We start from the raw sequence: 27,642 nt of genomic DNA, 5'->3' as shown, positions 1-27,642 counted from the left end.
CAACCATCTAAATCATCCATAATACATAATGACATACACCAATCACTAATAACCACACTGCATTCCTAACCTACATAGTGTGATGGATTTTGTCCTTAGCACTATGAGTCCAATGCCGTGCCACCAACCCTCCAGAAACCCCCAAGCTCACGGGCACTAGAGCGGCACTGCTCCCTCTAGATCCCATGTAGGAGGCGAGGTCTGCGAATGTGCAGCTGCCGGCAGACAATCCCCGCACGCATGCTGGCTTGTTAGAAGTGCAGCACCAACACTGGCATCTAAGGTTGTGGGCTTGAGGGAGCAGTGGTGACAAAGAATTTGAGGAGGGGGTAAATAGGGAGGGATGAGTGCAAACAGTCAGAGGACTCGTGGTGGCAGGAGCAGGGACAAACGGCAGCAAAGAATCTGAGGCTCATGGCGGGAGGCCCCAGATGGGTTTGGATGCCTGTCGGGAGGTGAGTTGGAAATTCTGCCACCCCCTCTAGCTTACCAAATGCCTGTGCATAAATCCAGGCCTTCCTACATAAATCGAGTGGTTTAGCAGCTAATTTTACCTATAATCAATCAATGGCAGCAGTAAATAACCAGACAACGTGCCCTCGTTAGATCAAATTGCTAAATAATGGAAATGTTTACAGTCTTAGATATATCCCCAATACAATATTAGCAATAAAGTCAGCAAAAGCAAGATTCTAATTTACTGTGAAAAAGTAAAGCAAAATTGCTTACCTGTAATAGGTGTTATCCCAGGACAGCAGGATGTAGTCCTCACATATGGGTGACGTCACTGCTATGACATCACAGCCCTATCACGGAAACATTTCTGTCAAAGTTTCTAGAAACTTTTGACTGGCACGCTGAGTCCACTGAGCACGCCCAGCATGCCAATATCCCTTCAGTCTCGTTTGTAGCAATAAGTGTGAGCAAAAAATAAAATAATAAAACGTTTTGGACCCAACTCCGTGGGGTGGCAGGAGGGTTTCGTGAGGACTATATCCTGCTGTCCTGGAATAACACCTATTACAGGTAAGCAATTTTGCTTTATCCCAGGACAAGCAGGATGTTAGTCCTCACATATGGGTGATTAGCAAGCTACAGGCTGAGTCATCTTTGTTTTGGACCACCAGTGTACAACTTGTGCAACAAGCACAACTGGTGTACTGTTGGAAAAAATGAGGCAGCCTGAAATCACAGCAGGTTGGATATGGAAGGAGTTGGGATTATATTGGAAATAAGTTCTTTAAGACAGATTTTCCAAAGATGGAATCTTGTCGTCCTTCCTTGTCCAGGTAGTAATGAGCTGCAAATGTGTGAAGAGAGCTCCATGTTGCAGCTCTGCAGATGTCAGCAATCTGTACTGAACGATAGTGTGCTACTGAGGTTGCCATTGCTCTGAGTGCACTTTTACTTGTCCCTAGAGAGAAAGGCCTGTTTTTTCATAGCAGAAGTTTATACAATCTGCTAGCCAGTTGGAGAGAGTTTGTTTGCCCACTGCTTTACCTGGTTTGTTTTGTCAAAAGAGACAAAGAGCTGGGTGGATTTTCTATGGGTTTTAGTGCGGTCTAGATAATATGCTAGTGTACATTTACAGTCCAAGGTGTGCAAAACTCTTTCACCTTGGTTAGAGTGAGGCCTTGGAAAAAATGTGGGCAAATTTATAGACTGACTCAAGTGGAAATCAGTAACTACTTCGGGAAGGAATTTAGGATGAGTACGGAGGACCACTCGGCCATGTAGGAACCTGGTATAGGGTGAGTATGTTACAAGTGCTTGTAACTCACTAACTCTTCTAGCAGATGTAAAAGCTACTAGGAAGAGAACTTTCCATGTAAGAAATTTAATATTGCAGGCATCTATGGGTTCAAAGGGAGAACGCATAAGCCTTGCTAGTACTACATTAAGGTCCCATTCATTGACTGGTGGCCGCAAAGGGGGTTTAAGTTGAATTAAACCTCTCATAAACCTACTGACAAGGGGTTGCGCTGATATTGGGGCATCCCCTACTCCCTTGTGGTAAGCTGAAATAGCACTCAGGTGTACCCTTACCGATGAAGTCTGGAGACCCGAGTCTGAAAGGTGCCAGAGATAGTCTAATAAAGATGATGTGGGGCAGGAAAAGGGATCAATACCTTTCTGTGTGCATCACATGGTGAATCTTTTCCACTTACGATAGGATTTTCGTGTGGAAGGCTTTCATGAAGCTACAAGCACTTGAGATACATTAGTTGAAAGACTGAGTGGTTGCAGGATCAAGCTTTCAACATCCAGGCTGTGAGGGATAGGGTCTGAAGGTTGGGATGGCGCAACCTGCCCTGAACCTGAGTTATGAGGGAGCGGTATTGGGGGTTACGCATATAAGAGGCCTGAGTTCCAGGGACAAGCAAAGGTGTCCATAGTTAACTGGTTTCTCTGTTTGTGTAGGGAGCAGAATCTGTCCACTTTGTGATTCAGTTCGGATGCAAAGAGGTCTATTGTTGGTTGACCCCAACGTTGAAAGATTCTGGTCGTTACCGCCGGATCCAGGGACCACTCTTGGGGAAGGAACTGACGACTGAGGCGATCCGCAAGTACGTTGTGTATGCCTGCTAGATAAGTGGCCCGGAGAAACAGTCCCAAATCTGCGCGGCTTCTTGGCAAAGGAGATAATAGCCTGTACCTCCCTGTTTGTTCAGGTACCACATGGCAACTGTGTTGTCTGTTTATATAAGAACAGTCTTGTGTGAAAGGTAGTCAAACACATATAGGGCATAACATATAGCTCGAAGCTCCAGGAAGTTGATTTGAAATGTTGCTTCGAGTTTTGTCCAAGTACCTTGAGTCTGACGATTGTCTATATGTGCTCCCCAACCTAAGGTGGATGCATCTGTAATTAAGGTTACTTGTGGAACTGGTTGCTGGAAGGGCAGGCCTGTTAGCAAGTTGTTCGTGTTCGTCCACAAGAGGAGAGATTAACATAACTGGTGGGTTATTTGAATTGGAGATGACAGCGGTTGAATAGCTTGGAGCCACTGTGATCTCAAAGTCCATTGCGTTTAGCCATGAGAATATCTGGCCATAGGGGTGACGTGGACTGTGGAAGCCATGTGTCCCAGCAGAGTTAGAAACTGATGGGCTGTAGCCGTTATCCTTGCACACAGATCTCGCTAATTTGGAGAGCATGTCTGCGCGGACTTTTGGTAGGAAGGCTTTGGACACGGTGGTGTTCAATTCTTCTCCGATGAAATGTAGAAGGTGAGATGGCATGAGATGGGATTTTTGGTAATTGATAAGAAATCCCAAAGAGTGAAGCTGATTGTGAGCTTGAGAGAGTCGAGAGCTCCTTGTTTTGATTGGCTCTTGATGAGCCAGTCATCCAGATAAGGAAAAACGTGTATGCTTTTCTTGCGTAAATGGGCCGCCACCACTGCTAGGCACTTTGTGAATACTCAGGGTGCCGATGCAAGTCTGAATGGCAGAACCCAGTATTGAAAGTGGTGATGACCCTCCAGGAAACACAGGAATTTGCGATGAGGAGGGTATATTGGAATGTGAGCGTAAGCGTCTTGAAGATCCAGAGAACAGAGCCTATCTCCTGCTTGAAGAAGGTGAAGCATGATGCCTAAGGACACCATCCTGAATTTTTCTTTCCGTAGAAATTTGTTGAGATTTCGGAGGTCTAAGATGGGATGTAGTCCTCCTGTTTTCTTTGAAATGAGAAAATAGTGGGAGTAGAATCCTCTGCCCTGCTGAGGATGGGGAGCTGGTTCCATGGCCCTGGCTCTCAGTAGGGTGGATAATTCTGTTTCTAAAAGAGTGGTATGATCTTTGTGAACCCAGAGGAAGTTTGGTGGGGAATCTCTGGGTACTGTGAGAAAATCCAGATGATAACCTTCTGTTATAATGGATAGAACCCATTGATCTGTTGTGATGTTTATCCAATTGAGAAGAAAGTATGAAACCCGGCCTCCAACTGGTAAATTCTGAATTGGGTTTCTGGAGTGGCTGCTGTTCTCTGGGAGGTTTTCAAAACCCAGATGCTTGTCCTGTCTGAGGAGGAGGTTGGGGCCTGGTTGCTTTTGGCTGTCTGGGATGGCTCCTTTGTGATGGCCTTGTTGTTCTACCACAAGGAGCTGGTGGATAATACCTGCGTGGTCGATAGAAAGGCTTTCTGGTATCTTTTCTGGATGGCCATCTTGCAGAAGATGGAGTCTCTACAGTAATTATAGAGAGTTGGAGCAGAGTTTCGTTATGATCCTTCAGCTGCACAACTGCATCTTGTACTTTTTCACCAAACAGGTTCTCACCTGTACAAGGAAGATCAGCCAATTTTTCTTACACCTCAGGCCTGAGGTCGGATGCCTTCAACCATGCCCATCTTCGGGCACTAATGCCAGTGGCTGCCAATCTGGAAGATGTCTCGAATGAGTCATAGGCAGCACGTACTTCGTGTTTGCCAGCTTCTAGACCTTTATGTATAATAGAAATAAAGGTGTCTCGATGCTGCTGTAGAAGGGTTTCAGAGAATTCTTGCATTTGTTTCCACAAATTTCTTTGGTATTGCGTCATATATAATTGGTATGATGCAATTCTGGATAGGAGCATGGCACCATGGAACATTTTTCGTCCTAAATTAACTAAGAATTTTTGTTCTTTTCCAGGTGGTGTGGAAGAGTGTGGTCGAATTCTCTTTGACCTTTTTTGCGCAGACTCTACCACAACAGATTGATGTGGGAGTTGAGTTTTTTGAAATCCAGGTATGTGCTGCACCAAATATGTGGCATCTGTCCTCCTGTTTACCGGTGGCACAGTGCAGGGATGTTCCCACAGGCAATGTTAAAGGTCAACTAGCACTTCATGTACTGGTATGGCGACAATTTCTTTAGGAGCATCCACAAATTGGAGGACTTCTAAAGTCCTGTGCCTTGTATCCTCTTCTGTAAGCAATTGAAAGGGGATTGTCTCAGACATCTCTCGAACAAAATTTGCGAAGGAGAGATCCTCAGGAGATGATTTTCTCCTTTTTTCTGGTGGGGAAGGGTCCGACAGGATGTCTTCCGTAGAAGAACAGGAGTCCACATCCTCCCAGGTGTCTGATAAGGTATGTGGATGTGGACTAGAAGGAGAAAGTGAGAATGGCATCGATGGAGGCATGGTCTTTGATGAATTCATTGGCGGTTTTTGTTTATGCTTCTGTAGCATCGATGGCGATGGATGCGGCATCGATGGCGGAATCTGACATCTCGATCCCGAGAGTCCCGTCGGCCCTGGCATCGGCTGAGGTGTCAATGGTTGTTAGTCAGAGTCGGTGCCTCCGTCATCCGAAGAGCCCGGTATCGGGTCTTTCGGGTGTCTGATCAGTGTCTTTGGCATCGATGGCGCAAGTTGCGTCGGCATGGCACCGATCAAAATATCAAGCCTCAATAGCAGTGGTGCGAGCATCGATGGCTCTGGCATCGGTGGAGAAGTGGAACAGGCACTGGTGGATGAAGCTCTCGAAGGGCATCAACAACTGTCTGGCGGATAAATCAGTCCAGTTCCTCCCATATAGCTAGTGAAGTCAGAGCAGCTATAGGGGGTGGCAATGTAGGCAAAACCGGCTCCTCCACGGGTCCCTGTGGGGGCACGGTACCCGGCACCGATATCAGTGGGGATTGCCTTGGAACTTGTGGCATCGAAGGCATCGAGGAATCTTCTACCCTGGCCTTCTTGGGGGGCGATGGCCATCGAGCCCGCTCCTGGATCGGATCCTGCACCGGATGTTTCCTGTCGATGCTGGTGTTGATGCTTCTCTCTGTGCTCGGTTCTTTTTTCCAGTACCGAAGCAGATTTAGTCGACGCCTTGGATGGAGTCAGGGATAGTGGATCCCCACTATTCTCGTGTACTCGTTGGGTTTTTATGATTACCATTTTGGAAGCTCCTGCCGGTGAAGACAGCGTCAATGTCGATGGAAGCAGTTGAATTTTAAAGAGATGCTCCATTTTTTTTTTTAAGTCATCTCGGCACATTGAGGACATGAAGAAACATTATGTTCTGCACCTAGGCATAGAACACATTTGATGTGGGCAATTTGGGCATTTTTTGAACCCGGTTGCCATAATGACAAATTTAAGGCCGGACAGCCGTCAACGGCCCGAGGTCACCAAGGAAATTTAGGACCGGGTATCGACCACGAATAATTGGTGTGGTCACCGATGGAAGAAAAATAACCAGAGAATGGGAGACCCCTATGAAGGGATAGTTTTCTGAAGAAAATTGTTAATTTTTCCCCGAAGGGAATATTGTGTGAGAAATCACACAGGGCTCCTAACCGCGAGCTAACTGCAGCACGGAAAAAAAAGACTGAAGGGAGATCCCTGTAGCTCAAGGGATAATGGCATGCTGGGCATGCTCAGTGGATTCAGTGTGCCAGTCAAAAGTTTCTAGAAACTTTGACAAAGTTTTCCGTGATAGGGCTCTGTCCAGTGACGTCACCCATATTTATTTATTTATTTAAAGGTTTTTATATACCGAGTGAGGACTATCATCCTGCTTGTCCTGGGATAATAGCCATGATCATCACAGGGGCCTCAGAGGATCTGTTGCAAAATGGACCTATTTTAGAAAAAAGCCCATTGTTCCTGGAGAGACATGAAAGATCTGAACCAGGTTTCTGTTCCAAGCCAGCGAGAATCACAGGGAAAATTTAGGCATGCAAATGAAGGGAACTGCAGCTCCTGCTCACCCCAGTAATGTCCAGATTATGGTACTGGGAAAGGGGAATGTCTCTCACATCCCCCTTTCTTAAATGGAAGCTGGGTGCACTGCAGTGGGTTTAAAAAGGAGCTGGAAACTGAAGTGGATGAAGATGTGATGGCACAAAACAATGGCTGGCAAGTATATAATTAAACAGTGCTTTTCTTCTTGAGTGTTTGAGCTCTGGTTGTTTTCTAGCATGGCTTTTGACTGCGTTCAGCATTTATCCAGGGTGCACAAGTTTGCTCCAGGTAAGATTTTTTCACATCATTGTGTGAATGACACACTTTGCATTTGGTTATGAATGTGGAGGAAGCCAAGCAAGCACAGAGAAAATGGCATCATGGTCCTCTTCGCTCCAACTGGGCTCATCAGAGGAATGACTGGAACTGCCCAGGCAAGTCGTCCTCCTTTGTTATGTTATCCTATTTGTGGAAAATTTAGATTTTGCAAAACAGTAGAAAGCCATGTTGCTTAGAGTCTTTCCTGGCCAACCTCTATTTCTAACTTAAAACCCCTTTGTCGTTCCCTTCTGGCCGGTTTCCCCTCCCTGCATGTGCTCAGTTTAGGGTAGAAGACCCCCTCTTCACAAGGAGACCTGCACTCTTCAGGTCTAAGTGGGGAGGCGTCAGCACAATGTCCAAGCTCTGTTATTTTAAAAGAAAAAGAACTGGCAATTATTACATAAGAACATAAGTGCCATGCTGGGTCAGACCACAGTCCTCCTGTCCCTGACAGTGATCAATCTGAATCACAAGTACTCGACAGATTCCAAAAAGTAGACAGATTTCTAGTTGCTTTTTCCAAGTCTATCTGCCCAATTGTTTATGGACTTCTTTTAGGATCTTGTCCAAACTTCTTTTAAACTCCACTATGCTAGATGCCTTAATCACGTTCTGGCAACAGATTCCATAGCTTAATTGTGCACTGAATAAATACTTTTCTCCAATTTGTTTTAGATCTGCTACCCATTAGTACTAGGAGGTACTCCATTAAACTCTCTGAAAGGATAAATAACTGTCCTTTATTTACCTGTTCCACATCACTCATGATTTTATAAACTTCTGTCATGTCCCCTCTCAGTAAGCTCTTCTCCAAGCTTCTAAGCCCTTCTTCATAACAGAGCCATTCCATCCTCTATCATTTTTGTTGCTTCCTCTGCATCTTTTCTAGTTCCGCTATGTCTTTGAGATGGGGTGACCAGAACTGCACACAACACTCCAGGTGCAGGGCATTATGATAGTCTCAATTTTGTTCTTGAGTTCAATGAATTGTCCACAGTAACTCCAAGATCTTTTTCTTATGGAACTCCTAATATGGAACTCAACATCATGTACAGGAAAATTGGTTTTTACTTGCTAATATTTATTCCTGAAGTACCACAGATCAGTCCAAACAAGTGGTTTTGTATCCATTATAAGCAGGAGGCAGAACAAAAAACTTTGAGGCACTGCTTCGTATCCGAGAGAGTCACCTGCAGACCCTCAGTATTGATCTGTACCCAAGCCAAAATATTTAAAACCAAACTTCCCCCTTTTTATCAGGGCAAACATCAAAACCAGGGTTGAAGCCTCCTGAACTGGAGCCCCACACCAACACCAAGGAAACCAACCAAACCTGGTTATCTTATAGGCTCTGAATATATACATATTGAAATCTGATCCGATTTTGTCCATACAATCAGAATGGTCTTTCGCAGATAAGGGGCTGGACTGATCTGTGGCACTTCACGAACAAAACTTAGCAGGTAAGTATCAATTTTCCTTTCCTGTTCGTACCCTAGATCAATCCAGACAAGTCAGATGGACCAAAGCACCCCTACACTGGGCAGGCATTCAAAAGACCCACTCTCACCAAATATCGGTTCACCTGGCACTCGAACATCCAACCAATAATAATGTGAGAAAGTGTGCAGTGAAGACCATGTTGCCACCCTACAGATCTCTTGAGGTGACACCAGCTGACACTCAGCCCAGGAGGCTACATGTGCCCTAGTAGAGTGAGCTCATAACCCCTCTGGAATCTTCCAACCCTTTTAAAGATAGGCTGAAAAAATAGATTCCTTCAACCAATGAGCATCATACCCTTAGAAGCTTTACTTCCCTTCTTTGCTCCCCTGAATAAGACAAACAGATGATTCGACAACTGAAAGCTGTTGGTGACCTTCAGATACTGCAACAGAAGCCGGCGAACATCCAAAAAATACAGCTCCCTCGCCTCTGGAGTTTCCAAAGACCAATTCGGAAAAGCTGAGAGCTCCACTGTCTGGTTTAGGTGGAACAAAGATACTAGGAATGTACATTCATTTTCAACGAATGTGTCATCCGCAACGAATAGGACCTATTCGTTTGATTTGGGTGGGTCCACGAAACGTGTGGCGATCCCCCACGAATGAAACATATATTAGTTTCATTTGGTTCGCAGTGCTTTCTAACCAGCCTTTTGAAATAGGAGAAAGCCATGTGGGAGTATCCATAGCAACAACCAGCCCTTTTCTGTGAGTCATACATGACCTCACAGCCCTGCGATAGAGTGGGTAAGGCAGGTTGGCAAGGAGACCAGAATGCCAACATATCAGAGCAAAGCATTTTTCTAATTCAGCCAATCGCTGCTCTCAGTGCTCTGTGATGCTGTTCCTGCTGTATTTCTACCTTAAGCAAGCATAGCACACAGTGCTCTTTCTTCTTGGCTTCTGGTTGAGAAGGTTGTTGCTTTTTGAGCTCTTCCCGAGCCACCGGCTCCCTGCATGCTGAACACACCGAACCCCGCAGCATACCAGTGGAGAGGGAACAAGTACGAAGCCGAAAAAATTGGCGAAAATCATCTCTCTGGAGCCCCGGGAAACCTGTGCGCACAGTAGAAAAATAACTTTTTTTTTTAAACAGCTTGATTTAGCCACTGGTAGAAACAAACACCCTTAGATCTTATAATTTCTAGTTTGCTTTGTTTTCTTTTTAAAGGATCAGGACCACAGGTTCTGTCACCCTCATCTGCTGGAGTCAGAGAAATACTGAAGGATCGCAGGTGGCACACCAGTGTAAGAGAGGGTGCCTTTCAGCTTTTTTCTCTGACTCCATCTGCTAGAAGGGAGACACAACCCAGCGGTCTGGACTGATCCTGGTACGTAGAGGGAAAATCTGTTTTCTTTCTTGCTCTTTATTTTCTTTTTCTAACAGAATGCAGGATTGTACCTCTATCACCTGCTGGAGACAGAGAAATACTGAGGGACTGCAGGTGGCACCTCTCTGTTATGTAGCAGTGCCTCAAAGTTTTGTTCTCTGCCTCCATCTGCTGGTAGGGATGCAAAACCAATTTGTTTGGACTGATCTGGGTATGAACAGGAACTTAATTTACACATGTGCAGACACACAGAACTGTTCCAAACCTCTGATCCCCCATTGCTTGCATAGCTCCCAACTCTTTGCTAATGTTTACAGCAGAAGGGAGGTGTCAATCCCCTCTCTCAGATGTTGTTGACTGTCCCAACTACAGCACCTAACCATGAAAGGGCCAGCCAGCACTGATAAAAACACAGACAAGCCAATTCTGTAATGTACGCACATTGTTTTACCCACAGTTGGACACAAGTTTTCAACACATGTCCACTACACCTTATACAGTAAGGGGTTTAGTGAGTCAAAAACGCGCGTCCTACCACCCCCCCTCCAAACTAATAGTGCTCATCACATGCAAATGTACGTTGATGAGGCTATTACTTATGTAAGGAGACGCTACGGGTGCATAATCGTCCTTAGTGCCTCCTTTTAGCGTGACCCCCTCATTTAAATACAGGATTGCGCACCCAGGAAAAGTGGCTGTATATTTAGGTATTCTCTGTAATGGTTATTAGCTGCACTCAACCATTTAGTATTATTTGTAGCAATTCCCTTTGTCTAATTATATCTATAAGCTAATAATAAATCCATTATTACTTTTACCTGGCACAGAGGTGGTGTGTGTGTGAGAGCATTACTAATGCAAGCCCTGTCAGTTACAAGTATCCTAGTCTCTCTCAGTCTGGATCTGGATTTGCAATGAGGATGGAAAGCCAGGATTTAGTTTATAGGAGTCCAGGTATCACCAAGTGGTTGATTACTTTTCTGTGCCTTTTTATTCCTTAGTTATCGTGTGTTTATTTTGCTATTGTATAGTATTTGGCACAAGGAGAAGGAAACAGGAGAGCAGGCTCCCCGAATCCCAGGCTAGAATAGAGCTCCATGGGATACAGTGGCACAAGCATGGGTGGAGACTGGGGGAAAAGCAGAGAACTGCTAAGATGCGGTATCAGATTCTCCCCATGCCACTGCATCTTGTCTAAAGAAAGATTGGGGAAGAAAGGAAGAGCTGCCCAGGGAGACTGGGTATTATTCACTGTCCTTCATAAAGTATGGGAAAGCAGAGAGGGATATAAAGCTGAATACAAACCCCTTAAGCATAAGGTATCTTCACTTTAACAGCAGCTGCAAATAAATAAGGCACAGCTGGGAGAAAATGGTCAGAGAATGGAAGTGTGAAACTGATTTGATTGAGAAACTCAAAATTGCCAACACCCAGCATGAGACTCAGTTTGCAAACCTAAATAAACAGTTACATGGCAAAGAGGAGTTAGAGAATCCATCTACATGTTGAAATGAAAAGCTGATATAGAAACCACTGGGAAGAGAGGAGAAGATATTACAGTAGAAGGAGGGGTTGGGGAAATAACCCCTCTAGGCAGTGATAGGATGTTATTGAGTAGCCCTGTGCTCAATCGGAATCCTGAACCTAACCATGGAAGCTTGGTCAGTGAGTTTTGTGGTATCTACTTTCAATGTAAAAATGTTGGACATAGGGCCAAGACATGTCACAGTAATGCAAAGCAGGGATTTCGCATTCAGTGCCTAATTCTCCCTCCCAGGCAAAAAATGGGGTTGGCTGACCCCATTTCCTTCTAATTTCTTTTTTGCAAATCCAGAGCCTGCTATGTTCTTTAGCAACTTAATACCAGCCTGAACATTGGAATGTCTGGCCTCAGATATGTAGGTAGTAATATCGGCTGTATTGCTATTTCCTAAAGGTTGTGTAAAACAACGAGCTGTTAGTTTCCGTTTCTCTTTTGCATGTATAGTTTTGATTTTTTTTTAATGAAGTTTGCATGTCTACAGGGCTAGAAATCCCTTACTTGAAAGATGAAATGTTGTGTCTCTTTCCATGAACTGCTACATGGAGTTTTTTTAAGAACATAAGAAATTGCCATGCTGGGTCAGACCAAGGGTCCATCAAGCCCAGCATCCTGTTTCCAACAGAGGCCAAACCAGGCCATAAGAACCTGGCAATTACTCAAACACTAAGAAGATCCCATGCTACTGATGCAATTAATAGCAGTGGCTATTCCCTAAGTAAACTTGATTAATAGCCATTAATGGACTTCTCCTCCAAGAACTTATCCAAACCATTTTTGAACCCAGCTACACTAACTGCACTAACCACATCCTCTGGCAACAAATTCCAGAGCTTTATTGTGCGTTGAGTGAAAAAGAATTTTCTCAGATTAGTCTTAAATGTGCTACTTGCTAACTTCATGGAATGCCCCCCTAATCCTTCTATTATTCGAAAGTGTAAATAACAGAGTCACATTTACTCGTTCAAGACCTCTCATGATCTTAAAGACCTCTATCATATCCCCCCTCAGCCATCTCTTCTCCAAGCTGAACAGCCCTAATCTCTTCAGCCTTTCCTCATAGGGGAGCTGTTCCATCCCCTTTATCATTTTGGTTGCCCTTCTCTGTACCTTCTCCATCGCAACTATATCTTTTTTGAGATGCGGCGACCAGAATTGTACACAATATTCAAGGTGCGGTCTCACCATGGAGCGATACAGAGGCATTATGACATTTTCCGTTCTATTAACCATTCCCTTCCTAATAATTCTTAACATTCTATTTGCTTTTTTGACTGCTACAGCACACTGAGCCGATGATTTTAAAGTATTATCCACTATGATACTGAAGGAGTTCAATTTAATGGACCTTCGTTGAATGAGAACACTGAGACCTTCTGATTAACACTGCCAGCAGTGAATCGCATTGAAACGCACAGCCATCTTGAATGTACTAACTTTTGAACCGCAATGACATGCATTACGCAATTACGTGCTAACGTACTGACATTCAGTAGAACGCACCTCCATTTTGAAATAATAATTTGTATTGTATTAATACGATAGATGCTACAAAATGTCTAACACGTCAATTAAATGACGAAACAATAGTCTGATTATAAGCTACACCTACTTGAAATCCTCGGCTGAAATATGCTTGCTCAGCATCGCACAGAACGCATGTGTAAAAGATAAGAATTGTAGAATGTATAAGAGTCTGCTCCTGAAGGGGAGGGGCATGCAGTTGTACTAAGCCCTTGTCTTAGCTGCATCTTGCTGGCAATAAAAGTCTATCTTTACGGATCAGTTGTCTGGACCTTCTTCCTGACTTTTAGAGACGGTTACAATACCTAGATCTTTTTCCTGGGTGGTAGCTCCCAATATGGAACCTAACATCGTGTAACTACAGCAAGGGTTATTTTTCCCTATATGCAACACCTTGCACTTGTCCATATTAAAATTAATCTGCCATTTGGATACCCAATTCATCTGCCATTTGCTGCTATACACTCTAACTCTCCCATCTTATTTCTTAGACTTCTGGCATTGGCATACAGACATTTCAAAGTGTGTTTTTTGTTTGTATTAACAACCTGCTTTTCAGTTGCTAGGGACAATTCGGAAATCATTAGCTTCGGTGATTTTTTTTACATATAGGCACGTGGACTATGTTTGCTTTTAATGGAACCTCTCTGTTGGGGTGGCCTAACTTTCCTGTTTCATTAGTATCCTTCAAGGATACATTTCTCCGAACCATGCACTGCTGAGTGATTGTCGGCTTTCCCCCTTGTTCTAGTTTAAAAGCTGCTCTATCTCCATTTTGAAAGTTAGTGCCAGCAGCTTGGTTCCACTCTGGTTAATGTGGAGCCCATCCCTTCGGAAAAGTCTCCCCTTTCCCAATAAAGCTGAATCCCTCTTCCCTGCACCATCGTCTCATCCACACATTGAAACTCTGGAGCTCTGTCTGCCTCTGGGGACCTGCACGTGGAACAGGAAGCATTTCAGAGAATGCCACCCTAGAGGTTCTGGATTTCAGCTTCCTACATAAAATAGGAAAATTAGGCCTTACCTGATAATTTTCGTTCCTGTAGTACCAAGGATCAGTCCAGACAGCTGGGTTATGCCTCCCGTCCAGCAGATGGAGTCAGAGAGAAACTGAAAAGGCACCACCTATATACCCTGCTGCGCCCCCCTGCGATCCTTCAGTATAATCGATAACAAAGCAGAATGACAGAAGAAATCCTAGGCAAGAACCTGTGACTAGAACAAGTGAAACATGAACTCTTGGAAAAACAAGGAAAAAACCCCGGCTGAAAATGCCGCTGAACGAAACGATAAAAAGGTTGTGCAAACATTCCATACAGGAATTCTGAAATACTAGAATAGAGTGTCGTGACTGTTACTGACATGGGCGGGCGTCTGGACTGATCCTTGGTACTACAGGAACGAAAATTATCAGGTTAAGGCCTAATTTTTCTTTCCCTGTACGTACTAGGATCAGTCCAGACTGCTGGGAAGCACCCAAGCTGCCCTAAAAGGGGTGGGACCTTGACAGTCCCGCTCGAAGCACACCGCTGCCAAACAAAGGTACCGTCGGATCCTGTATATCCAAACAGTAATGTCTAGCAAAAGTGTGCAAGGATTTCCAAGTTGCCGCCCGGCAAATTTCCTGAGGGGAAACAAAGGCACTCTCCGCCCAAGACGCCGCCTGGGAATGCAGAGAATGAGCCTTAAGACCTTCCGGAACGGCACATCCCCTACAAATGTAAGTTGAAGCAATAGCATCCTTCAGCCAGCGGGCTATAGTTGTCTTAGAAGCTTTGGACCCCTTCTTAGGGCCACTCCATAAAACGAAAAGATGATCAGACAAGTGAAAAGGATTGGTAACCTCTAAGTATCTCAACAACGCCCGAACATCCAACCTCCTAAGGTCCGAAGCCTCACTGTCTTTCGCCGAAAAGGCTGGGAGTTCTACCGTCTGATTCACATGAAAAGACATAACCACCTTAGGCAAGAAGGAAGGGACAGTTCGAAGCGAAACACCTGAATCCGAAATGCGAAGGAAAGGCTCTCTGCATGACAGTGCTTGGAGCTCTGAAATGCGCCTCGCCGAACAAATAGCCACCAAGAAAACCGTCTTGAGAGTGAGATCTTTGAGTGTGGCCCGCTTCAGCGACTCAAAAGGAGAAGAACTAAGGCCATGAAGAACTAAATTTAGACTCCAAGCGGGACAGATAGGTCGTACCGGCGGGCGCAAATGCTTGACCCCCTTCAAAAATCTGGCTACATTGGGGTGCATGGCTATGGAAACGCCGTCAATTTTACCGTGGAAACAGCCTAAAGCCGCCACCTGCACTCTAAGGGAATTATAGGATAAGCCCTTCTTTAGGCCCTCCTGCAGGAACTGGAGGACCTGTGACACTGTAGCTTGTCTTGGAGACATGGAGGAACCACGACACCAAGAGTCGAACACCTTCCAAACCCGCACGTAGGTAACCGAAGTAGACGGCTTACGAGCTTGAAGAAGAGTAGTAATGACCGAATCAGAATATCCCTTCTTCCTCAATTGACGCCTCTCAAAAGCCAAGCCGCTAGACAAAAGCGATCGGCCTGGTCGAAAAACACTGGACCCTGCCACAATAGGCAAGGAAGGTGACAGAGGCACACGGGACCGTCCACCGCTAGATTGATCAGATCGGCAAACCACGGCCTCCTGGCCCACTCCGGCGCTACGAGAACGACCGGATCCACGTGGGATTCTATCCGACGCAACACTTTGCCTATCAGTGGCCACGGAGGGAACACGTACAGGAGAACATGTTTGGGCCATGGAAGAACCAATGTGTCCACGCCTTCTGAGCCGTGCTCTCGTCTGCGGCTGAAGAAACGCGCCGCCTTTGCATTTAGGCGCGTCGCCATGAGGTCTACGTGGGGCGTTCCCCATCTTTGAACGATGAGTTTGAGTGCCTCTTGTGACAGTTCCCACTCCCTCGGATCCAACTGCTGCCGGCTGAGATAGTCCGCCTGGATGTTGTCATAAGAACATAAGAAAATGCCATACTGAGTCAGACCAAGGGTCCATCAAGCCCAGCATCCTGTTTCCAACAGTGGCCAATCCAGGCCATAAGAACCTGGCCAGCAATGTGTGATGCCGCTAATCGAGACAGATGCGCCTCCGCCCAATCCATTAACTTGCTCGCCTCGGACACAACCAAATAACTCCTGGTTCCTCCTTGGCGATTTATATATGCCACCGTCGTTGCACTGTCTGACAGGACTCGGACTGCTTGATGTCGGATCAGAGGAAGAAACCACCGCAGCGCCAAGCGGACTGCCCTTGTCTCCAGACGGTTGATGGACCACTTGGACTGCAAAGCCGTCCAACGCCCCTGTGCGGATTGAGATTGGCAGACTGCCCCCCAACCCGACAGGGTGGCGTCCGTTGTGACGATGATCCATTTTGGAGGTTCCAAATCGACTCCCTGGAGCAAATGGATCGGCTGCAACCACCACTGCAGACTGGCCCTTGCCGGGTCTAGAAGTGGTAACGGCACCCGGAATTCTTCCGACTTGGGGTCCCATCGAGATAATAGCGCTCTCTGTAATGGTTGCATATGCGCAAAGGCCCAAGGCACCAACTCTAGGGTGGACGCCATATGTCCAAGAACCTGTAAATAATCCCATACCACCGGCAGCGACAGAGCTAGAAGACGACGAACGTGCGCCATCAGCCGCTCCATTCGCGCCTGCGGCAGGGAAACCGTGCCCCACTCCGTATTGAACAAGGCCCCTAGAAACTCTAGGGTCTGGCAGGGTATCAGCTGGCTCTTGGAGTAGACGACGACCCAACCTAGGGAGCTCAGACGGGAAATGACTGTGCGTACTGCCTCCTCGCAAAGCCATCTTGATTTTGCCCGAACGAGCCAGTCGTCCAAGTAAGGATGGACGAGCACTCCTTCTCTTCGGAGACTTGTGGCGATGACTACCATTACATTGGTGAAGACCCTCGGGGCTGTTGCGAGACCAAAGGGGAGAGCACAAAACTGGTAATGGGCTCCCAGGACCATGAACCTTAGGAACCTCTGATGACATTCCTGTATTCCGATGTGCAGGTAAGCCTCCGTGAGATCCAAAGAAGCCAAAAATTCGCCTTTGTGGACCGCCGCAATGACGGAACGGAGAGTCTCCATTCGGAAGCGTGGGATTCTTAGAGAACATAAGAACATAAGAAAATGCCATACTGGGTCAGACCAAGGGTCCATCAAGCCCAGCATCCTGTTTCCAACAGTGGCCAATCCAGGCCATAAGAACCTGGCAAGTACCCAAAAACTAAGTCTATTTCATGTAACCATTGCTAATGGCAGTGGCTAGTCTCTAAGTGAACTTAATAGCAGGTAATGGACTTCTCCTCCAAGAACTTATCCAATCCTTTTTTAAACACAGCTATACTAACTGCACTAACCACATTCTCTGGCAACAAATTCCAGAGTTTAATTGTGCGTTGAGTAAAAAAGAACTTTCTCCGATTAGTTTTAAATGTGCCCCATGCTAACTTCATGGAGTGCCCCCTAGTCTTTCTACTATCCAAAAGAGTAAATAAACGATCCACATCTACCCGTTCTAGACCTCTCATTGATAAGACAGGCTAAGAGAGAATTTGAAAAGAAGTTGGCTGTAGAGGCAAAAACTCACAGTAAAAACTTTTTTAAATATATCCGAAGCAGAAAGCCTGTGAGGGAGTCAGTTGGACCGTTAGATGATCGAGGGGTTAAAGGGGCACTTAGAGAAGATAAGGCCATCGCGGAAAGATTAAATGATTTCTTTGCTTCGGTGTTTACTGAAGAGGATGTTGGGGAGGTACCCGTAATGGAGAAGGTTTTCATGGGTAATGATTCAGATGGACTGAATCAAATCACGGTGAACCTAGAAGATGTGGTAGGCCTGATTGACAAACTGAAGAGTAGTAAATCACCTGGACTGGATGGTATACACCCCAGAGTTCTGAAGGAACTAAAAAATGAAATTTCAGACCTATTAGTAAAAATTTGTAACTTATCATTAAAATCATCCATTGTACCTGAAGACTGGAGGATAGCAAATGTAACCCCAATATTTAAAAAGGGCTCCAGGGGCGATCCGGGAAACTACAGACCGGTTAGCCTGACTTCAGTGCCAGGAAAAATGGTGGAAAGTGTTCTAAACATCAAAATCACAGAACATATAGAAAGACATGGTTTAATGGAACAAAGTCAGCATGGCTTTACCCAGGGCAAGTCTTGCCTCACAAATCTGCTTCACTTTTTTGAAGGAGTTAATAAACATGTGGATAAAGGTGAACCGGTAGATATAGTATACTTGGATTTTCAGAAGGCGTTTGACCAAGTTCCTCATGAGAGGCTTCTAGGAAAAGTAAAAAGTCATGGGATAGGTGGCGATGTCCTTTCGTGGATTGCAAACTGGCTAAAAGACAGGAAACAGAGAGTAGGATTAAGTGGGCAATTTTCTCAGTGGAAGGGAGTGGACAGTGGAGTGCCGCAGGGATCTGTATTGGGACCCTTACTGTTCAATATATTTATAAATGATCTGGAAAGAAATACGACGAGTGAGATAATCAAATTTGCAGATGACACAAAATTGTTCAGAGTAGTTAAATCACAAGCAGATTGTGATAAATTGCAGGAAGACCTTGTGAGACTGGAAAATTGGGCATCCAAATGGCAGATGAAATTTAATGTGTGCAAGGTGATGCATATAGGGAAAAATAACCCATGCTATAATTACACGATGTTGGGTTCCACATTAGGTGCTACAACCCAAGAAAGAGATCTAGGTGTCATAGTGGATAACACATTGAAATCGTCGGTTCAGTGTGCTGCGGCAGTCAAAAAAGCAAACAGAATGTTGGGAATTATTAGAAAAGGTATGATGAATAAAACGGAAAATGTCATAATGCCTCTGTATCGCTCCATGGTGAGACCGCACCTTGAATACTGTGTACAATTCTGGTCGCCGCATCTCAAAAAAGATATAATTGCGATGGAGAAGGTACAGAGAAGGGCTACCAAAATGATAAGGGGAATGGAACAACTCCCCTATGAGGAAAGACTAGAGGTTAGGACTTTTCAGCTTGGAGAAGAGACGACTGAGGGGGGATATGATAGAGATGTTTAAAATCATGAGAGGTCTAGAACGGGTAGATGTGAATCGGTTATTTACTCTTTCGGATAGTAGAAAGACTAGGGGACACTCCATGAAGTTAGCATGGGGCACATTTAAAACTAATCGGAGAAAGTTCTTTTTTACTCAACGCACAATTAAACTCTGGAATTTGTTGCCAGAGAATGTGGTTCGTGCAGTTAGTATAGCTGTGTTTAAAAAAGGATTGGATAAGTTCTTGGAGGAGAAGTCCATTACCTGCTATTAAGTTCACTTAGAGCAGAGCTTTCCAAACTTTTCATGTTGGTGACACTTTTTAGACAAACATAATTTCATGACACGGTAATTCAGTCTACTAGTAAACCAGCGGTTAAAGGTTAAACGAACGAAACATATTTTGACAATTTATGTATGTTTCCTTAAATATATACATAAATAAAATGTTTCACGACACAACCTATCTCATGAAAACCTTAAATTTATATTAAAAATATATATTCCAAGATTCATGTTATTGTTATAACTTATGAGAAACAATAATAAAACAAATTGTCTGTCCCCCACACACTCATCTCTCTCCTCCCCCCAGCACGTCTGGCCCCCACACACTCATATCTCTCCCCCTCAAGCACATGTCTGTCCCCCCAGCACGTTTGCACCCCCCCCCCTCACTCATCTCTCTCCCCCCAGCACATGTCTGGCCCCCATACTCATGTACCTCGTCTTTTTTATGTTGCCAGTTAAGTGCTTCACTCCCTTCCATGATCACCAGACACTGCTGCTTGCAGTCAGTACTCCTCATGGCCAGGCCTCATCGGCAGCAGCAGCCAATGCAAGGATGGCTGGGCTCGTTCCACCCACCAAGCCCCCCAAAAAAACGTGATTGACAGCAAAAATCACCCAATAATAAGCAACCCATAAACCGAAAAAAAAAAGTGAATCTCTAGGAAAAAAAAAGCCCAAACTCGCATCAGAGTTGACCGGGCTTGCGCGACACACCTGCACACTGCAGGCGACACACTAACGTGTCCCGACACACAGTTTGGAAAGCTCTGACTTAGAGAATAGCCACTGCCATTAGCAATGGTTACATGGAATAGACTTAGTTTTTGGGTACTTGCCAGGTTCTTATGGCCTGGATTGGCCACTGTTGGAAACAGGATGCTGGGCTTGATGGACCCTTGGTCTGACCCAGTATGGCATTTTCTTATGTTCTTATGTTCTTAAACACCTCTATCATATCCCCCCTCAGTCGTCTCTTCTCCAAGCTGAAAAGTCCTAACCTCTTTAGTCTTTCCTCATAGGGGAGTTGTTCCATTCCCCTTATCATTTGGTAGCCCTTCTCTGAACCTTCTCCATCGCAATTATATCTTTTTTGAGATGCGGCGACCAGAATTGTACACAGTATTCAAGGTGCGGTCTCACCATGGAGCGATACAGAGGCATTATGACATTTTCCGTTTTATTCACCATTCCTTTTCTAATAATTCCCAACATTCTGTTTGCTTTTTTGACTGCCGCAGCACACTGTACCGACAATTTCAATGTGTTATCCACTATGACACCTAGATCTCTTTCTTGGGTTGTAGCACCTAATATGGAACCCAACATTGTGTGATTATAGCATGGGTTATTTTTCCCTATATGCATCACCTTGCACTTATCCACATTAAATTTCATCTGCCATTTGGATGCCCAATTTTCCAGTCTCACAAGGTCTTCCTGCAATTTATCACAATCTGCTTGTGATTTAACTACTCTGAACAATTTTGTGTCATCTGCAAATTTGATTATCTCACTCGTCGTATTTCTTTCCAGATCATTTATAAATATATTGAACAGTAAGGGTCCCAATACCGATCCCTGAGGCACTCCACTGTCCACTCCCTTCCACTGAGAAAATTGCCCATTTAATCCTACTCTTTGTTGACCTACTCTCTGTTGACCTGTTTTAGATCGAGGATGGGACGGAAGGTTCCTTCCTTCTTTGGGACGATGAAATAGATGGAGTAGCGACCCGTGCCTTGCTCGGCCACAGGTACGGGAACTATAGCCCCCAGAGCCTGTAACCGCGCTAGCGTTTGCGAAATAGCCTCTTGCTTTTCTCGCGACCCGCAGGGGGAGGCTAGGAAGAAATCGCGCAGGGGTCGTGCAAAATCCAAAGCGTAGCCGCAGTTTATAATGTCGAGGACCCACTGGTCTGAGGTTATTCTGGCCCATTCCTCCCGAAAGTGAAATAAACGACCCCCCCACTTCCGGAACGGAGGGATGGACCGGCGTCCCCTCATTGTGGCGTCTTATTATTGGTGAAGGCATGGCTCGCCCCCGCGCGCGATTGCCGCCGGCCACGAAAGGAAGGAGACCATCCTTGAGAGCGTGCTGGCGGTTGCCGCGATGCAAATGATGAGGAACCTCTCCCGGAGCGATACCAGCGCTGTCCGCGAAAACGACCATGAAAAGATCCCGAGGAACGAAATGATTTCGGCCTGTCTTCCGGCAATTTGAAGACCTTGTTCTCTCCCAAGGACTTAATTAGCTGCTCCAACTCATCCCCAAATAACAACTTACCCCGAAAAGGGAAGGAACCAATTTGCGCTTTGGAGTACAAGTCCGCCGTCCAATGGAGTAGCCAGAGGAGTCGGCGCACAGAGACTGCTGACGCCATGGAGCGGGCTGAAGTACGGAGAAGATCATAGGGCATCCGCCGCATAGGCCACCGCAGATTCCATTCGGTTCGCCTGCTCTGTTTCCCCTGGAGGCAAATCTTGAGTCGTTAACATTTGCTGCACCCAGCAGAGGGTAGCCCTTTGTACCATGCAACTACAAACCGCCGCTCGCACCCCTAGGGCTGACACTTCAGCAACACTTCCAATTTTCTATCTTGGGGATCCTTAAGGGCCGTGCCACCTGTAACTGGGATTGTGGTATGTTTAGCGATGGCTGTGACCGCCGAATCCACCTTAGGCACCTTAAGCAATTCCAAAGCCTCAAGAGGAAGGGGTTACAGCTTATCCATAGCCCGGCCAACTCTCAAGGGTAGCCCCTCCGGAGCATCCCATTCTTGGGACCGATCTGGGAAAGTTTGTTTATGATAAGGAAATGCATGGACGGCGCTAGGAGCCCCCGTCAACTCCAAGTCTCCTGGTAAGGAATTTGAATCAATCTTTGGACTGGGATCCCCAGTTCTTGAAGAACATGCGAAATCAAGGGGTCCAACTCCTCCTTATGAACAATCTGAGGACGAGCGGAATCATCGCCCTCTCCGAGATCCGTGCTCCCCATGTCTGCCCCTGAATCAGGAGTAGGGGGATCTTGAGGGGCAGGATCCACCCGGATTATGCTGCGGTGGCTTAGGAGCTGGGAAGGAGCAGAATTTCCTAAACCTAGTCCCTCAGGACTTATAGAAATTTTCCCCCGCTTATTTGGAGCCGAAGCCCCCTGCTCCCAATCTGCTTCTGCCTCCAGGTAAGCTTTGTGCCAGCAAAGCACAAATTGAGCGGAGAAGGGGTGTGGCCTCTTCCGAGTATCCACCTTAGTATGCCAGATGCATCGCGGCCCCTGGGAGGACTAAACTCCGGCGGGGAGAGGGGATCATCATCCTCTTCCTCCTCTGACAGCCCGTTTCACGACCGGGTTGATTTAAAATGGCCGCCGCGCGATCCAAAATGGCCGCCGCCTCCACACTCGGGAATGCTCCCGCGATGCCCCCGAGGAGATCAGCCGCGAAGGGAGTGACTTCTCGGTCGGGGCTGCTTCCGCGAAGGCCCCTCATCCCCGGGAAGGCACCGGGAACAGAGGCCTTCGCGCAAAGAGCCGGAAGCCCCCGACTCCCCGCACGTGACACACACGAGTCCCCTGGGCATTGCCCTGTAAGCGAAACAGGGACGGGTGGCAGGCCACCCCATACGGAGGACCCAGAGAGTAACAGCAGGCAGGGAATTAGTAAAAACCACTCGGTTTTTTTGGTTTTTTTTTTTTCAAATTAACAGCGCTTTCCGCGGCAGCTAGCAATGCAGCACTTTTTTTTTTCTTACAAACTTTTGAAAACGCTTGGAGCCTGCAGAGAAGGAGAAAACTCCTGCCAACTTTCTCCAAGGGATGGGCTTCTCTGGAGGCGGAGGGGGAAAGTGACCGGCCCACCGATGAATACTCCCCCTCCTCTCACTGGGCTGGGCAAAATGTACTCTGGGGAAAGGCTTCAGGGCAGAGCCATGCCTTTCCTGCTATGGCTCCTCACTTCAGCTTTTCTCGAGTTCTAGTCACAGTTGCCTCTTAGATAACTTAAATCAAACCTGAAATAGTGGAGCACCTCACTCCTCTCAATAAACTTTCTGTGGTTTTTTTGTTTTGGACGAAGAGATGGTCAGAAGTCCGGAAATCATTCGTAGCCTCCAGGTAGAGCCTCAGGGTGCGCTTGACGTCAAGGAGACGAAGAGACCGCGGCTCCGACGAAGAGAACGATGGAAGCTCCACCGTCTGATTCACGTGGAACGCGGACACCACCTTCGGGAGGAAGGAGGGGACAGTGCGAAGTGAAACTCCCGAATCGGAGAACCGGAGATAAGGTTCCCTACACGACAGGGCCTGCAGCAACGAAATACGCCGAGTTGAGCAGATGGCCACTAGGAACACCGCCTTGAGGGTGAGATCCTTGATCGTCGCATTCCGCAGCGGTTCAAACGGAGGTCCTGACATAGAGCGTAGTACCAGATTGAGACTCCACGAGGGACAAGGATCGCGCAGTGGAGGCCGCAAATGCTGGACCCCCTTGAGGAAACGGGCGATGTCCGGGTGTCGCCACAGAGATCCTCCGTCACGCAGGAGGGAGCCAAGAGCGGCCACTTGAACCCGAAGCGAGTTGTAAGCGAGCCCCTTGTCCACCCCGCTTGCAGGAACTGGAGGATCTGAGGGACAGACGCTTCCGAGGGTCTTGTGTTCAGGCCGGTACACCACAGCTCGAACACCTTCCAGACCCGCACATAGGCCACCGACGTCGAGGTCTTCCGAACGCAGCAGCGTGGACACTACCGCCTCCGGGTATCCCCGTCGTCGAAGGCGGCGCCTCTCAAAAGCCAGGCCGCAAGACAGAAGAGTTCTGCCTGGTCGAAAAATACTGGTCCCTGGTGGAGGAGGCGGGGAAGATGTCCAGCCGTATGGGCCCGTCGATTACTAGGTGGAGAAGGTCCGCGAACCAAGGTCGTCTCGGCCACTCTGGCGCGACGAAGATGACAGTCCCCCGATGAGCCTCTATCCGTAGTAGCCTTCCCACCAGTGGCCACGGGGGGAACGCGTATAGAAGTAGCTCGGCCGGCCACGGGAGCGCTAGGGCATCGACGCCCTCCGCCCCCCGTTCTCTCCGGCGACTGAAGAACGAGGCGCCTTGGTGTTTTGAGCGGATGCCATAAGATCCAGGTGGGGGGGACCCCACCGCCGAACGATCAGCTGCATGGCCTCGGAGAGGGCCCACTCTCCGGGATCCAGGAGCTGGCGACTGAGGAAATCCGCCTGGACGTTGTCCACTCCCGCTATGTGCGAGGCCGCCAGCGGGCCAGGTGCGTTCCGCCCACTGCATCAACATCTCGCCTCGAGCGCGACCTGCGGACTGCGGGTGCCGCCCTGTCGGTTGATATAGGCCACCGTGGTCGCGTTGTCCGACAAGACTCTGACTTCCCGATTCCGAAGGAGTGGCAGGAAGTGAAGAAGAGCCAGCCTGACCGCTCGGGTCTCCAGACGATTGATGGACCACGTCGACTCCTCCGCGGACCACGTCCCCTGCGTGGCGCTGTGGTCGCAGACTGCCCCCCAGCCTACGAGACTGGCGTCGGTGGTTACCACTACCCAATTTGGTAGATCGAGGGACATGCCTCGAGCCAGATTCTCCTGGGACCATCCACCAGTCCAGGCTGCTCCGTGCAAACTGGGGCAGCGGGAGTATCACCTGGTAGTCCTGCGAAAGTGGTTTCCAGCGGGATAGAAGTGCCCTTTGTAGCGGCCGGAGGCGCGCAAAGGCCCAGGGAACCATGTCGATGGTGGAACCCATCACCCCCAGGAGCTGTAGATAGTCCCAGGAAGTGGGAGCTGGTAATGCAGAGAACCGCTGTATGTGCTCCCGCAGGGCGTGCGCCTTGTCCTGCCGCAGAAAAACCGCCCCCAGACGGGTGTCGAAGGTCGCCCCCAAGAAATCCAAGCGCTGCGAAGGCACGAGGGAGCTCTTGGAGAAGTTCACCACCCATCCCAGGGACTGCAGAAACTCTATCACCCTGGCCACTGCCGCCTGGCCATGCCGGAAGGACTTCGCCCGTATGAGCCAGTCGTCCAAGTAAGGATGAACTAGAATACCCTCCTTCCGAAGGGCAGCCGCCACAACTACCATGATCTTGGTGAAGGTGCGTGGGGCCGTTGCTAGGCCGAACGGGAGCGCCACGAATTGGAAATGCTGGTCCAGAATCTTGAACCGTAGAAGGCGATGGTGTTCTTGGCGAATGGGGATATGAAGGTAGGCCTCCGTCAGATCCAAGGAGGCCAAAAACTCCCCTCGGTGTACCGCGATCACCGAACGCAGCGTTTCCATGCGGAACCGGATCACCCTGAGGGATTTGTTGACTTCCTTCAAGTCCAGTATGGGACGGAAGGAGCCGTCTTTCTTTGGTACCACGAAGTAGATGGAATAGTGGCCCGAGCCCACCTCTCCGGAGGGTACGGGCACAATGGCGCCTATCTCCCACAGTCTGTCCAGCGTCGACTGCACCGCCTCTCGCTTGATGGCCGAGCCGCAGGGCGAGAAGATGAACCGACCCTTCGGAGCGCGGACAAGTTCCAAAGCGTAGCCGCGTCCTATGGTGTCCAAGACCCACTGATCCGAGGTGATCCGCGCCCACTCCTCGTAAAAGAACGCCAGCCGCCCTCCAATCTTGGGGACGGCGGAGTGGGCGAGCTGAACATCATTGAGCGGACTTGGGCGAGGTTGTCCCGCCGTGGAAGCAGATCGCGCGGGGCGGCGCCCGCGAAAGGAGCGAGACCAGGGCTGAGACCTGGGGGCAGAGGTCCGAACCGCCGCCGGCCTATAACCCCTATAGCGCCTTTGCGCTCTGGCTGTGGTCCGGGAGGACGAAAACGCCCTGCTGGAGCGTATCTGTCTTCCGGCAGGCGATGGACCGCGTTTTCCCCCAGAGACTTGATGATCTGGTCCAGATCCTCGCCGAACAGGAACTTACCCCTGAATGGCAGGGAACCCAGACTCGACTTGGAGGACGTGTCCGCCGCCCAGTTGCGAGCCATAGAGTCGACGTGCCGCCACCACCGAGGCCATGGAGCGGGCAAGGACCCGAAACAGATCATAGGAAGCGTCCGCCCCGTATGCCACCGCAGCTTCCAGTCTATCCGCCTGGGCGGCGCCTCGGGTGGCAACGCCTGAGACGTGAGCAGTAGCTGCACCCAGAGAAGACTGGCTCGCTGGGCAAGCGAGCTGCACATCGCAGCCCGCAGCCCCACTGCGGAGACCTCGAAGACCCGCTTGAGGAAGACTTCCAACTTGCGATCCTGCATATCCCTTAACGCTGCCCCACCTGTCACCGGAATGGTCGTCCTCTTCGTGACCGCCGACACCGCGGAGTCCACTCTGGGTACCTTGATGAGCTCCAGAAAATCTTCCGGCAGCGGATACAGCCGCTCCATGGCGCGGCTGCCCTTCAGAGCGGCTTCCGGGGCATCCCATTCCCTGGTGAGCAACTGCAGGAACGACTCATGAATGGGAAAAGCCCGAGCCCTCGGGCGAAGGGCTGCCAGCACCGGGTCTCCCTTCTTCGAGGAGGTGACTACAGCGGGCGCGACGGGAGCTGGCGGGTCCGGCGGGGGATCAAGGTCCAATCCCTGAATGATCTGTGGGATCAGGTCATCCAGCTCGTCCCGCTGGAAGAGGCGCAGGGTGCGTGGGTCCTCACCCTCTGAAGTGGAGTCCCCTTGGCCCGCCGCCGCGGGGTCCGACCCAGGGGAGGCTGGTGCCGACCCAGGCCCCCCCGAGCCCACGGGGAGCCGTGGTTGGCTGGGGAGCCCCCACACCCGCCGGGGCGGGGGGGGGGCCGGATAGGAGGACGAAGGTCGCGGGAGCTTGGGTGGTGGCGGATCCGCGGGCGCAGCCAGGTCCTGCAGGTAGGCTGTATGCATCAGCCGTATGAACTCCGGGGAAAACCCCGGCCTAGTCGGGGGGACCTCCGCGGGTGGGGGCCCCGGGGGACCCTGCCCCCGCGGGCCTTCCTCCGGGTCTGTCTCCGGTACTAACCTCGGGGGAGAGCCCTCTGAAGCCACCTCGTCCCCCCGCGCTGCCTGGGCTCCTTCAGGACGCAGCGTATGTAAGATGGCCGCCGTTCCCTCCCTTGACACGCGCGATCCAGGTTCCCCACAGGCCGAGCAACGCGCCGGCCGCGGCATCTGGAGCGCAAGGGAAACAGCCCCCGACAGCCCAGAACGCCTTGAAAAACCCGGGGGGGGGGGGGGGCCGCGAAACGGACCGCCGCGGCGGGGGGGCCCGGGTGGCCTGTGCTACCCGCCGAAGACAGAAACGGCGCCGCGGGGGGGCCTTCCTGGCCGCACGACCCGCCGGAGATGAGCAGCCCTCTCCCCGGTGCAGCCCACGTGG

The 27,642-nt window shown here is 48.7% G+C and overlaps 1 protein-coding gene across 1 annotated transcript in view; it reads right to left on the bottom strand.

The window, feature by feature from the left end:
* Positions 1-27,642, bottom strand: part of PSMD7 (proteasome 26S subunit, non-ATPase 7) — a 77,654-nt gene that overhangs the window by 17,335 nt on the left and 32,677 nt on the right. The gene's annotated exons all lie outside the window — the stretch shown is intronic.

Source organism: Rhinatrema bivittatum, chromosome 7 (assembly GCF_901001135.1).
Source record: "Rhinatrema bivittatum chromosome 7, aRhiBiv1.1, whole genome shotgun sequence".
Classification (NCBI taxonomy): domain Eukaryota; kingdom Metazoa; phylum Chordata; class Amphibia; order Gymnophiona; family Rhinatrematidae; genus Rhinatrema; species Rhinatrema bivittatum.
This window is presented reverse-complemented; position numbering and strand designations above follow the sequence as displayed.